The sequence below is a fragment of the Haliotis rufescens genome, unplaced genomic scaffold (assembly GCF_023055435.1).
Source record: "Haliotis rufescens isolate VD_foot unplaced genomic scaffold, xgHalRufe1.0.p SCAF_20, whole genome shotgun sequence".
NCBI classification, from domain to species: domain Eukaryota; kingdom Metazoa; phylum Mollusca; class Gastropoda; order Lepetellida; family Haliotidae; genus Haliotis; species Haliotis rufescens.
This window is the reverse complement of record NW_025963891.1, coordinates 3,665,942-3,679,480: the sequence shown is the minus strand read 5'-3', so window position 1 is coordinate 3,679,480 and position 13,539 is coordinate 3,665,942. Positions and strand designations below refer to the sequence as shown.

Here is a 13,539-nt window from a genome sequence, read left to right as displayed (position 1 = left end):
GTTATGGGGGTATAAGACAGTGATGGTCACGGGATAGTTATGGTTTATAAGACAGCGAATGTTACAATAAGGTTATGTTTACAAGACAGTGGATATCACGGGAAAGTTATGGTTTATAAGACAGTGGATGTCACGGGAAAGTTATGGTTTATAAGACAGTGGATGTCACGGGAGGAATATGGTTTATAAGACAGTGGTTGTCACGGGAGGAATATGGTTTATAAGACAGTGGATGTCACAGGAAGGATATGGTTTATGAGACAGAGGATGTCACGGAATTTTATGGTGTTACATGGAATGCAGGTGATTCTGAAGGTTTCTGGTTTACATGCGAATGTCAAAGAAAGGTTATTGTTTGCAAGAAATGTGGATGTTATGGCTGGCCAAATCGTTTCATATTCATGTGAACGCATGAAAGCCCCGTTCCTCAAAAGCGATCGTAGCTCTACGATTGTCGCAAGTCTATGTTAAGGTATGCAAGTTACGATCACCTTAGTGCACACGGCAGTGGGACGGAAGCAGCAGTGGTAGACATCCAACACTGCTCACGTCAAGCTACCGTCCCGGCTAAGAGACAGCACGACCTCTCGTCTTATCTGTCTCCCGTAAAGCACCCTTGTAAGGATGGCAGGAGCTTGATCTCGCTCCCTTCTTGTCAAACGAGATTTGTTTACATATCAGCTATAGCGGAGTGTGACGCGCTGCAGTCTATTTACTACGACCAGCACGTAATACAGGGTAGTCTTTTCTATTAGAGCGGATCAAATATTCATTCCTTAAATAATGATCAATTTTCCCCAGCAGACAAAGTGATTTCGCGTCTAACACTTGCATTAAGTGCTTGAGTTATTACTGAATAGCTGTCGAATATGTGCCTTTATTTGTAGACTGTTCATGGCGATCCACTTTAAGAGTGTTAACTCCGCGGTAATAAGCCTTGTCACGTTATGCTCTATGACAGGATATACCCTCAAACTGATTGGCTGGTATGACAGAGGCAGGTGACTGATGCTGATGTTAAGGAACCTCATCGTTTCAGTGCCGCGGATAGGTTGCACCACACTCTGGGTAAATCATTACTGAATTTCAGCTATGGTGCTATCAACTCTTCGAACAATACTTATCTGAAGGCCCTTATTCCACACAGGGCATAGCGATTGTAATTCTATGATCGTAGCACTGCGATCGTTTTGTGGAATGAGACCGTTGTCAATAACGTTTGTCGCAGGTGCTCATTATTGGTCAACACCGCTGATCATCACTATTGACCAACACAGCTAATCTCTACGGGCCAAGCCAGCTGATCTTTGTAGGGCAGCCCATTTAATCTCAATGGGCCAAGCCAGCTTATCGATGTTGGCCAACCCATCTTATCTCAACAGAACAACCCAGCTGATCTATTTTAACCACCCCAACTAATCTCAATGCTTGATCTCAGGTTTAAATAGGTAATCTGAACTTATCTCAATGGGTAATCTTAACGGAACTCAATAGGCAACTGAGTTGATATCAGTAGGTCATCTCAACTTGTGTCGATAGGTCATCTGAACTTAAAGCTTATCTCAACAGGTTGCCTCAACTGATCCCAGAAGTTTTCTTTGAGAGGCATTTAGAAGTTGGAGTACTCAGTAAGGATATGATATATGGATGAACAACTTCCTTATTACAATTAGGATCGACGTTTCGGTGTAGGTTCTAACAGCTTGATAACGGTGTTAGAACCTACACCGAAACGTCGCTCCTAAATGTAATAAAGAAGTTGTTCATCCATATATCTTATCCTTACTTGAACCCAGGTCACCTCAACTGATCTCAAAAGGTCTCATCAGCTCATCTCACGACACAGCTTAACTCTATAGGACAACACAGCTTAAATCTATAGGACGACACAGCTTAAATCTATAGGAAAACACAGATTCACTCTATAGGACAACACTGATTAACTCTATAGCACAACACAGCTTAACTCTATAGGACAACACTGATTAACTCTATAGGACAACACAGCTTAACTCTATAGGACAACACAGCTTAAATCTATAGGACGACACAGCTTAACTCTATAGGGCAACACAGCTTAACTCTATAGGACGACACAGCTTAACTCTATAGGACAACACAGCTTAACTCTATAGGACGACACAGCTTAACTCTATAGGACAACACAGCTTAACTCTATAGGACGACACAGCTTAACTCTATAGGACAAAACTGCTTAACTCTATAGGACAACACTGCTTAACTTTATAGGACAACACAGCTTAACTCTATAGGACAACACTGATTAACTCTATAGGACGACACTGCTTAACTTTATAGGACAACACAGCTTAACTCTATAGGACAACACAGCTTAACTCTATGGGACAACACAGCTTAACTCTATAGGACAACACTGATTTACTCTATAGGACGACACAGCTTAACTCTATAGGACGACACAGCTTAACTTTATAGGACGACACAGCTTAACTCTATAGGACGACACAGCTTAACTCTATAGGGCAACATAGTTTTACAGTGTGACAAGGGTGTCCAAAATGATTTGGCTTGGGAAGACGGAAAGGACAGTTTTTTTGTGATATATTTTGTACTCAATGGTGTTAGAATCTATTTGGAAGATTTATATGTGTTGTTGCCACACGGTGTTGTTGTTAGGTTCAATTAACTACACCTGTGTATTTATTTGTATATTAACTAACTACCAAAGACACAGTGGGTGAGTCGGATTCAATGTTCCTTTGACTAGTAGTTCAATGTAGAGATAACATTTTAATTAAGGCCAATGTGGTATTTGTATTCTCCAGCAGCAGATATTGGGACGGTTAATCGAAAAGAGCTCTGAACGTCTTGGTGCCTCTGGTCACTGAGTCGCCGGTTTTCCATGCTTCTGCAAATGATCCGATGTTCATATGGATCATGAACATTTTACTACTTGTAGACAGCAAGTCTAAAACAGTGAAGGTGAACGAACGTTTTCCAATTGACGTCTATCAGCGACTTGAAATATAGGCGGTTTTTAGGAAGTAATTATTTCTCATGGTTCATACCACATCCGACGCAACGTTCTCCCAGCGTTTCGGCAACGTTGAATGTGGGACTAAATATGAGATTATTGAAAGGCTTGGGTCATCGTGACATATCGTGTAGTGGCCGTTTACAAAATGCTCCGTGAATATTGAAACCTGAACGTACATACTAGTTTGTCATGAACGTGATGGCTGCTTCAGGTCTTTCTTGTTATTGTCAATAAATGTCCAATCTGTGTAGAATGAATCTACATCCATAAAAAATCACTATTCCTGTGGCATATCTGGTTCACTTCAACCCATACACAAGAACCACGCATTGAACACTGCAATTCCTTACGCGATAAAGACACTTAGCCTCACCCCTTTACCCACTGAAACCAATACACGAGATACACGTCTAGCCTCTATTCTCTGTAACCGATACACGAGATTCACACCTAGCCTCTATTCTCTGTAACCAATACACGAGATACACACCTAGCCTCCATTCACTGTAACCAACACACGAGATACACACCTAGTCTCTATTCACTGTAACAATACACGAGATACACACCTAGCCTCTCTTCACTGTAACCAATACACGAGATACACGCCTAGCCTCTCTTCACTGTAACCAATACACGAGATACACGCCTAGCCTCTCTTCACTGTAACCAATACACGAGATACACGCCTAGCCTCTCTTCACTGTAACAATACACGAGATACACGCCTAGCCTCTATTCTCTGTAACCAATACACGAGATACACACCTAGCCTCTCTTCACCGTAACCAATACACGAGATACACACCTAGCCTCTATTCTTGCTACTGCATCACTGCTTACATTCCCCCACTCCCACTGCAACTCATCCATTACATCACTGCTTACATTCTCAATGGACATCTTCCCATCTCATTCCAGCAGGCAAAGTCTTAACCGGACCCACGTCACAACCTTCTACCATCAACGATAACCCTATGTAAATGCTACTGCGCCCTCTGTGTCCGTTGAATGGTCTTGCTGTATCGTCCATCAGAAAAATGAATGGCCAGGCGTTTGCAAACAGGGGCCTGTGATGGTAAAGCTGACATGCGAAGCACCAAGCAGGGCGGAACTCTCCACTGCCACACTGGAGAATCAATTGCCCACTAGGATTGATAATCTGACATAGACGCTTCTCCTCAGATGACCTTGACGGGTGAGTATTTATTTTCGGTCCATTCACTTGACTTGGATGGGGTGGTCTAATGGGCCCACTACCTCCAGGACGGATACCTCACTTCGACGTCTTCGACGTCCTCACATGGACGACATACATACATACATCAGTGCAGTCTGAAGACCGGTCCTCGAAAGCATGTTCGTTCTTCCGCCTTATCAATGCTAACATGTGTCAGAGACTCGGGGTAATAGCCCTGACGGACACATTTTCTTCATGGTTGCTTCTACGGAGAAATTCACTGGAATCTTTTCATTTGCGGTTTCCATGCAGTGATTGAAACTGGTTCACATTAACTGGGCCTAAATAGACGTATAAAGCCTTAAACCCACTAAAGTTACATCGAAAATAACAGTTATAACGGAACTCCTATGAAGTCGAAAAAGAGTGGTATTGATCTATCTGTACCGTTGCTTCCGTGCAGAGGCGGTGCGACCAGCAATATGTTTTCATCTTACCAGCACCATCGAACTAGTACATGACCCGTGACCCCACCCACCCCCCTCCCCCCCACCCCACCTCTCCCCCTCCCCCCATTTTCCACACCGCCATGGACTATACATGAAGTTATACTGCAATTTTATAAGAAATAAATAAGTTACCATGTGCGAGTGAATGAGTGAGTGAGTTTTGTTTAACTCCGTTTTCAGCAATATTCAATCCATGTAACAGCGAGGGACACCATAGGTGGGTATCGTACATGCTGGGAGTCGAACCTGAACCCCGTCGAGACTAGCCAGTGGTTTAACGACAAGCTAGTGTATTGCTTATAAATTGTATACAATGATATAGTAATCACAGACCGGGGGATACATATAGCACCAGCTACACCTGGGATACTTTCCCAAGCTCACATGGAGAAATGTTTGGATGTTAATTCTGGAGGAAATACAGAAATTAATTCAATCATTCATTTCTTACCCTGAAAATACAGAGAGTCCTTTTCATGAGATTGCGCTAGATCGATACTCATGATCAGTCACTGGATTATCTGGTCCAGACTTGATTATTTACAGACCGCCTGTCATATAGCTGGGATATTGCTGAGTGCGGCGTTAAACAACAAACCGAACCATATATATATATATATATATATATATATATATATATATATAACGCAGTGCCTAGCTGAGTGCGGGGGCATCAGTTTTGTACAGATCGAAGCTATGAGTCACTGCACTATTACAAAACCCAAATACATAGCATGGCTTCACGTGCGGAAAGGTAAATAACCAATAATGGCGCGAAAATAAGATGGATTACATGTTAAGGCGATGTATTACGGCAGTGTATTGATTATATAATTATCTCAAGCGGAAACAACCGATCTTTATAAACTGCAGATGGTAAAGTGTGAACTATCTACGACAGTGCATCATGATGTCAATAGCTAAGACAATTTCACCTTTTGAGAGCATTTGAACACATTTCGTCCACCTCTTTGATCAGGTAATGTATCTGCTCATACAAATAGAAGACAAATGAGAATCGTTCATGACAATTGGGAATGGCTGAGTCACAAAAGAAATTAATGTCTGGCTCGCTCTACCAGGCTTGTGGCGTTCTACTGTTGTGTTGGACGGCATCCGTCACCAGTATCAGCATCACACTTAGAAAAAAGAAATACTCAGTGTTGAGTTATAAGCATTCAGTACCATCCACGACTCATTAAACCCTCATTTGCACTTATATTCTGCACACACAAAAACGGAACAGTAGCAGATATCTAACAGAGTGTTGCCGACATCCATGCAAAATTAATACCAAAAATGAATTTATCATTTCTGCATGGATTGTGTGAAAAAAATAAGGTACTGCAGAACTTTGGTGAAAAGATGAAGAAATCGCGCTGAAAGACACCATCATGACATGCACGTGCAACATCACTTGTTGGATGTCCATTTGCATGACACCACAATCGTACAGCAAGAGAGCAGCGAACAAATGCTACGACTGACGGAAGCCCAACGCAACAACGCCATCAGAAGACTGCAAACAGAAGAATCATCTTAGCCAGGTTTTTTCCACCTAGCACCAAGCACCATTACAAGACTGTGGAAACATTATCAGACACACGTGACCTTCCACGACCAGGTCGACCAGGTATCACTTATAGAGCAGAGGACAGATTCATACGGCTACGTCACTTTCGTGAAAGAACCGCCACGGCCACCTCTTCAAATACGGCAAATCAGGATTGCGTAAAATGTCAGCCAAGACAGTGCCTAAACGTTTACGCGCTGAACGGATTCGCGCTAGACGACCACTTCGTGATGTCATTTTTACGACGTCAATGATGTCAAGGTCACAGAGTAAGGCCACAACTGCGTTGGGGACAAGTTTGGTGTGGTGACGAGTCACGTTTGGTGCTTCGCCGTGCGGGTGGTGGACATCGTGTTGACAGGCGTCGCGGGGAACGTTATGCACGAAACTGCAAACCTGTGGACAGAATTGGTGGTGGTAGTGTGATGATGTGGGCAGCCATCTCCTACATTTGTAGAACAGGCTTGGTGTAACGTATGGGGAAGTTAACGGCACAACGGTACACGGATGAGATTCTTTGGCCACATGTCCTTCCAATACAATAAGCGAAGCTCATTTTCCAACAAGACATCGTGCGACATCACACAGCAAGACTGACAACAGTCTTTTTTTTCAGGAATTTCACAGGAGGAGACAAGAGGGCAATGCTCGGGTAGGTTTAGTATTAATGGAGACAGGAGGGCAATGCTCGGGTAGGATTAGTATTAATTGAGACAGGAGGGCAATGCTCGGGTAGGTTTAGTATTAATAGAGACAGGAGGGCAATGCTCGGGTAGGTTTAGTATTAATAGAGACAGGAGGGCAATGCTCGGGTAGGTTTTGTATTAATAGAGACAGGAGGGCAATGCTCGGGTAGGTTTAGTATTAATGAAGACAGGTGGGCAATGCTCCGGTAGGTTTTGTGTTAGAGGAGGCAATGATGGCAATGCTCGGGTAGGTTTTGTGTTAGAGGAGATAGAAAAGCAATGCTTAGGTAGGTTTTAGGTTAGAGGAGACAGTGCTTGCAATGCTCGTGTAGGTTTTGTTTCAGTGGAGACAGTGCTTGCAATGCTCGTGTAGGTTTTGTTTTAGTGGAGACAGTGCTTGCAATGCACGGGAAGGTTTTGTTTTAGTGGAGTCAGTGCTTGCAATACTCTGGTAGATTTTGTTTTAGTGGAGACAGTGCTTGCAGTGCTCGTGTAGGTTTTGTGTTAGTGGAGACATTGCTTGCAATGCACGGGGAGGTTTTGTTTTAGTGGAGTCAGTGCTTGCAATGCTCTGATAGATTTTGTTTTAGTGGAGACAGTGCTTGCAATACACGGGTAGGTGTTGTTTTAGTTGAGACAGTGCTTGCAATACTCTGGTAGATATTGTTTTAGTGGAGACAGTGCTTGCAGTGCTCGTGTAGGTTTTGTTTTAGTGGAGACAGTGCTTGAATTGCACGGGTAAGTGTGGTTTTAGTGGAGACAGTGCTTGAATAGCACGGGTATGTTTGGGGTTAGTGGAGACAGTGCTTGAATTGCACGGGTAGGTGTTGTTTTAGTGGAGACAGTGCTTGAATTGCACGGGTAGGTTTGGAGTTAGTGGAGACAGTGCTTGAATTGCACGGGTAGGTTTGGGGTTAGTGGAGACAGTGCTTGAATTGCACGGGTAGGTTTTGGGTAAGAGGAGACAGAAGGGGAATGCTCGGGTAGGTTGGTTGAGTGTTAGTGGAAACATGTTTTGATATGTTCTGTCCCGCCTCGTCTTGAAACTTACGCCACTGCCCGTGTTCAACCTGAATGCACGTTAGATTCTCCATTACTCCCCATAGTAATCCTTGCAAGACTACTTGCATCTTATCGTATGTCTTCATATTCAGCCCCACAGGGGTTGACTTACACTCATCAAGATGTATAAGTTGTGTTCTCAATACTTGAAATTACTCTGCTTCCAGTTCACAAGGGATTAGCTACCGCTGTGGTTGACTGCAACGCAGTAGCACAAAGAGCAGCACTTTTGAATGCTTCACCAACAAAAAACTATATGATTACATTTCTCATTACGTACTCCTGACATCTGTTATAAAAAGGCTTCCGATGATTTATTAATGTTTGATAGAGACGCGGAGTATGTCGTCACAGCTGGCGCAGAACTATTTGGGATCAGTATCAGTTGGCTGTAACAGTATGAAGATGACCTATAAGCTTGTGTTGTTTTCCCGTGAGACACACTGACACCCCACACCGATGCGTGGAAACGCCAATTCTTAAATTTTCATGCTACAGCATGAGCGTACGTGATCCCTGCGAAACCGAGACAGGTGTTATGTACCTGGAGCATGTGGCTCAGACTAATATAAGGTGCAATATACCTGGAGCCAGGACGTCCAGACAAATGTCAGGTGTCATGTACCTGGAGCGTGTGGCTCAGACTAATATAAGGTGCAATATACCTGGAGCCAGGACGTCCAGACAAATGTCAGGTGTCATGTACCTGGAGCGTGTGGCTCAGACTAATATAAGGTGCAATATACCTGGAGCCAGGACGTCCAGACAAATGTCAGGTGTCATGTACCTGGAGCGTGTGGCTCAGACTAATATAAGGTGCAATATACCTGGAGCCAGGACGTCCAGACAAATGTCAGGTGTCATGTACCTGGAGCGTGTGGCTCAGACTAATATAAGGTGCAATATACCTGGAGCCAGGACGTCCAGACAAATGTCAGGTGTCATGTACCTGGAGCGTGTGGCTCAGACTAATATAAGGTGCAATATACCTGGAGCCAGGACGTCCAGACAAATGTCAGGTGTCATGTACCTGGAGCGTGTGGCTCAGACTAATATAAGGTGCAATATACCTGGAGCCAGGACGTCCAGACAAATGTCAGGTGTCATGTACCTGGAGCGTGTGGCTCAGACTAATATAAGGTGTTATGTACCCGGTGCGTATCTTTCAGACTAATATAAGGTGTTATGTACCTGGAGCGTGTCGCTCAGACAAATGTCAGGTGTAACATACCTATAGCGTGTCGCTCAGACAAATGTCAGGTGTTACATACCTGTAGGGTGTCGCTCAGACAAATGTCAGGTGTTACATACCTGGAGCGTATCTCCCAGACTGGTATAAGGTGTTATGTACCTCAAGTGTGTAGAAAAGACTAATGTCAGGTGTCATATACCTGGAGCATGTTGTCCAGACTAATGTCAGGTGTCATATACCTGGAGCATGTTGTCCAGACTAATGTCAGGTGTCATGTATCCGAAGCGTGTAGTACAGTGTTATGTCACGTGGTATATTCTGAAGCCTGTGTAGCTCAAATTAATATAAGGTGCCATATACACGAAGCGTGTAGCACAGACTGATAGCAATTGTCATACACCTGGAGCCTGTAGTCCAGAGGAATGTTAGGTGGCAATACTTTGAGCGTGTGGTTCACACCACTGAACCGTGCAGCTATGGCCGATAGCAATGCATTAAAAACGTTACGTTACACACGTGCACAATGTGTGCAATAATTACACGTGTCCAGCATAACATGCACCGTGTTATTCCACACACTACACACTTTATAACGCTATATACATACAACAGGTATCCTCCAAAGAATTAATGGCAAATCCAACACACATCCGACCTGTTCCTCACACGTGTGACGGAGGTACTCTATATATGGAACAGCAGTGTTTTACATAAACGTCATATAACAAGTCACATACCTTTGAAAAGGCATTTAGAAGTGATAAACAGAAAGAAGAGAATTTACGGATGACAACCCCTTTATTATGAGGAACACAACGTTTCGAAGTATATTAATAACTCCTTCATAAGATGAACACGTCGTTTCGGAGTATATAACTTACTCCTTCATCAGATGAACACAACGTTTGGGTGTATATAGTATATACTCCAAAACGTTGTGTTCTTCATAATAAAGAAGTTGACATCCACAAATTCTCTTCCCTACCCTGTGTGCTGAAGATATGTGACATTACATGACACACCTACTGAAGTGTGAGGGGCGTCTCCTCATAACACTTGCTGTGTGGGGTGTGTGTATGCGCTGCATGAGACGGGGCATTCCGGAAGCAGATGGAAGGAAGACGTTTGGATGAGGAACCGACAATGATGGGCGGAACAGGTAAGCTGGAAGCAGTACTAAGTGGTGGCTGTGGTGGAATACTGAACCACAGAAAGGTCAGGACAAGACTCACTTATAGGTGGCCTCATTACACAGCTATGTCTTGTGAGACATGCTGACATTTACAGCACCGGTCTACGGTGTCAGTGTCTGACTGAGCCGCCCCGAGAGTCCTCCTCCAGATGTAAGAAGCCTGTAAGTGGAGCATTTCCTAAGACAATAAGCTAGTTAGTAACGGAATCAGCATCGCACTCACAGTGACACTAAATGCTTCAGTGACTCCGCAGCAGAAACGATCGTTCGGTGTTCTTTATGTTGTAGCTGGTGCCATGTCTTGATTGTCTTCATGTGAGAGATAAACATCAAGGAAGCCGGTATTTCCCCTGGATTGTGATGGTCACTATGATAATAACAAATGGAAGTCCTTAGTTGCCCCTAAACCGTAAACAAATGTCCTCGTCAAACGTGGAACCAGCTGCACCAACCCTAGATTATTTCCTGATAAGTCAGAAATCTAGACGCTGGGCTAAGTAACTCTGTGGCTGTATGAAGAGATTATATAAAACGGCTTACCGTGTGTTGGTGATGGGAGAAATGAGAGGCCAGTGCCACGGCTTGCTATCTATACCTCCACTGCTCCACTGCCAGGCTCTACGCGATCAATGAGCTGGCTTGTTCACCACCAGGCAGTTAGGTCTGCGCATGCGTCAGCTGCCTTCTTCCACGAGGGTTACAGAGCACAAATCAAGAAAGTGCACGCGAGATTGTTTATGGAGACATTGTAACCCACACAAGGTTCGTTCTACCCATACATGGAGAACCCAAATGATTTCCTCCCCTCGCTCAGCTGACAGTCTTGACGTGATGCTTTTGAAGACTTGTTAAACTGGTCATACTCGATCGGGTTCGGCAGAGCGGGCAAAAGCAATTGTCGATTATTTTGGACATGTGAATCTAGGGTGAATAGATGGGGCAAGTTTCGATGGAGAGAAGAAGTGTTCGAAGAAAACATATTGCTGTTTTGTTCCTCTTGAATTTGCTGAAGACACAGACCGAAGCTATGCTACCTCTTCCATCCTGAGACTGGGTATCTTCTGCTGTCGCCTCGTGGTGGCAGGGAGACAACTCAGAAACATCCCTTATACAAACATACATCTATATATATGCGTAAATGTGCATAACCGGTGCTGGTGGAGAATCGTTTGAATATGAAAGAGTGTGGTGTAGGATTGTTTGATGATGTTGGATAATGCGGTGATGTAGACTGTGGGGTCATTTAGAAGTGTGTGGTGATGTAAATACCACTCGGACACATGACATTGACAAGAGCCGGTCAATCCGTGTTTACCCCTTTAATGCAGTTGCCAGGCAGGGTAACAACAAGTACCATATGTCAACGTCTTTTGGTATGACGTGGCCGGGGATCGAACGACGGACCCTCCGTTTACCGGACAGACGCTGTATCCAATAGACCACGGAGGCTGTCATGAACACTAAGTACACCTACCCCAGCCAAGCATGCATCTCTAAGCAATACTATAATTATCTACAAGGTGGTGGAATGGAGTTTACCGTCGTGTCCAAGATTATTGCACTTATATAGCGACGTGCATGTACGTGTGTGTGTGTGTGTGTGTGTGTGTTTGTGTGTGTCTCTTTGTGTGTGTGTGTGTGTGTGTGTGTCTGTGTGTGTGTGTGTGTGTGTCTGTGTGTGTCTGTGTGTGTGTCTGTGTGTGTGTCTGTGTGTGTGTCTGTGTGGCTGTTTGTACTAGTCCGGACTGATGCCAATTTATAGTGCTAGCCCACTGAGATACCATGCGGCAGTTTAACATGAATACAACACTCAGACACAGTATACTGACTCCGAGCCGACCAGTCCTTGTTTTAGCCCCTTAATGCCGAGCGCCAGACAGAGTAACAACAAGTACCATCTTTTAACGTCTTTTGGTATGACGCAGCCGGGGATCGAACCACCGACCTTCCGCTCACCGGGAGGACACTCTACCACTAGACCACGGAGGCGGTTCGTATACGTCTATGACATGCATCACTTGATGGCGTCGCCCTACGTTGGTCTGAGATTGTAACCGAAATACCTCTAAATGGGGGCTACACTCAACTCAACCACAACAGCACATGGGGCGGTCGGGTAGCCTAATGATAAAGCGTTCGCTCGTCAAGGCCCAGGTTCGATTCCCGACATGGGTACAATGGGTACAATGTGTGACCTTCAGCTCTCTCGGCGGACGCTCTACCACTAGATCTACAACTACCAAAGATATATCATAAGGTTACATGACCCAACCAAACGAGTATTACTTGCCCACTGAGGCCTCGTGGAATTAAGCGTTGGTTCGTACCGTTGATCCGAGGTTCTCCACATGGGTAGAAAGTGTGAAGCCAAATGAGGGGAATATTTCTAAATGCTGCGTAAAAGCCCACTCACTCGCTCACATCAAGCAAACAATGATAACGATGCAATTTAAAATTGACTTCAATATGTTTCTGCGTTTATGTTTGTTTGTTTGTTTCCCTCTTTCTTTGATGTTTTCACGCAGCACTCCACCTCTACCTCTATCTTGCCACGTTTCAGAGGAGTTAACCCTAACTGGGTGATGTACGTTTAGTTCAGGGGGAATGAATCCTCCCAATCTAGGCCCACCGCGGAGACATGTTTGTTTGTCTGTTGACGCCGCACTACACAATATTCAAGCTATCTGACGGCGGTCTGCACATGATTGTGTCTTGAACAGACAATCCAGTGATTGACATCATGAGCATCGATCCACATTATTGGAATACGATGACATGCATCAACCAAGTCAGGAAGCCTGACCAACCGATGCCTCTTACGACAAGTATAGACGCTTTTTACGACAAGCTGAAGACCTATTCTATAAAGGACCTATTCGTTTATGGAGGTAATGTAACTCAAGCGCAATTAAAACATATTGAAGTCAATTCTTGTATATAAATCCAACAATAATAATAACTCCGCTGGCTGCTTTTTTAATGAACACAAAAATAACTGTTGACAACAACAAGAAATCCGTGACATCAACACACATCCCTCCCATTCTGTTATCAACCAATCAGAAAAAATCAACAGCGCCACCCGCGTTGTCCACCCGTGACCCCGATTAGACATAGCTTGCATTT

The 13,539-nt window shown here is 44.2% G+C and overlaps 1 protein-coding gene across 3 annotated transcripts in view; it reads right to left on the bottom strand.

Annotated features, from left to right (window-relative positions):
* LOC124142701 (neuronal acetylcholine receptor subunit alpha-10-like) overlaps positions 1-11,066 on the bottom strand; it is a 233,111-nt gene extending 222,045 nt beyond the window's left edge. For all 3 annotated transcript variants that reach the window (XM_046511290.2, XM_048400757.1, XM_048400758.1), the window contains exon 1: positions 10,954-11,066. The gene's annotated coding sequence lies outside the window, so the exon portion shown is untranslated. The remainder of the gene's footprint in view (positions 1-10,953) is intronic.
* Between the last annotated feature and the right edge of the window lie 2,473 nt (positions 11,067-13,539).